This window comes from Otolemur garnettii, unplaced genomic scaffold, assembly GCF_000181295.1.
Source record: "Otolemur garnettii isolate 467f Iridium unplaced genomic scaffold, OtoGar3 scaffold00008, whole genome shotgun sequence".
Classification (NCBI taxonomy): Eukaryota; Metazoa; Chordata; class Mammalia; order Primates; family Galagidae; genus Otolemur; species Otolemur garnettii.
The window spans coordinates 38972309-38973921 of NW_003852403.1; positions in this window are offsets into that span (position 1 = coordinate 38972309).

Below are 1613 nucleotides of genomic sequence, written 5' to 3' on the forward strand. Positions count from 1 at the left end.
AGACCATAACCTAGTCTATCTTGACTGACAAACTATTATTTTGTACTTGGTTTGCCTAACCTTCTCTTGAGCCTCCTTTGTGCCAGGCACTGGAGAAACAAAGATCACCACAAGCAGCTTACAAACACATCAACGTGTTAACCAAAAGACGCTCTGCAGCACAATGTCGCCATTATAAAGGTAGATTATGAGTTACAGTGAAATCCCAAAGACTGGGATGACCAGTTCCCCTGGGAATTCAGAAAATCCTACTCAAGAAGATAACGCCAGGATTAAATTTTAAGAGCTACGTAGTTTGCCAGGTAAAGGAGACGCTCACTCCAGATTGATGGAAGAGCTTGCCCTCTGCATAATGATATAGGCATGAAGCACCTTGGCATGTGACAGGAAATGACACTTGTCAGATAATGAGGTGTCAGGTGATGAGGGCTGGAGATGGACTAGAGAAGTTGTCAAGGGCGTCAACTGTGGCTTAAACCTGTAGCTAATCCTTTCTAACCTTTCCATGGACCCCACGCATGGAAAATGAAAATGCATATTGTAGGAGATGCCAACATCCAAGCAAGATGATCTGCAGCTGAGGCGTGGACCTCAGGCCATTCGTCCACAGGAGCTCCTTGTGGGAGGAGCCCGTGCCCTCAGCACGTAGTCATTGTTAATTACTCCCCTTACCTGTGTTGTTCTGGCTCAGTAAAAGGCTGGTGCAGAGGTTGCTTGGGGCTACCCGGAAAGTAAGGGCTAGCCGGCCTTCCACAAGCTTGTACTTCTAATCCACCTCTCGCCTGGTTCCTTCCTGCGCCAACCGAGACCAGGGCCATAGGAGCCCAACGGGTCACGACATTTTGGCGTAGTCAGCAGGATATAGCAGGACACAACAGGACACCAGGGACGCGGACCAAAGGGTTCAACACCCAGATGTAGGTGAGGCCTTTGGTAGACAGTGGAAGGAAGTCCAAAGGGAAATGCCGCTCAGGGAAAGTGGGACCTTTGGCCAATTTAGAAATTAAGAAACTGCGCTCAGAATAAGTAAGGTGTCTGATAAAATAAGCAAAGACATGGGTAACTTTCTGTTTGGGAAATCGTGGGAAGTAGAAACTGAGGAAGAAAGCGATGTTCAATCGTTATCTGAAAGTGAGGATAGTGAGGTTCAGTGGGAAACTGGACCTAAGAAAATTTGGGAAGCGAAAGCATATGATGTGAATGAGCAAATAATCACCTGTATGACCACTATGGCTGAACAAATTAAACAATCGGGAGATCAGATAAATAGTCTCACTGTCAGAAATGCTAACTCAGAGCACCCCATGTTGCCCTCAGCACCTCCCTATGTAAACAAACCGCCTGTGACTTCTGTTATGCAGGCTGTTTTAGAAGGGCATAATACTGGTGACTTTGAGTGGGAAAACACTTTGGGGCTTTTTCCGGTTACGGTCACTGATATTCCTCCTGATCCGCAACACCCTCAAGGGGGCCAGTGTTTTGACCACCTTTTCAGTTCTTAAAGATTTGAAACAGGCCGTAGCACAGTATGGTAAGCAGTCCCTATTTTCCAGAGGTCTGTTGCAGGGGCTTGCACAGGAACAGCGGCTCATTCCCTATGACTGGGATATGAT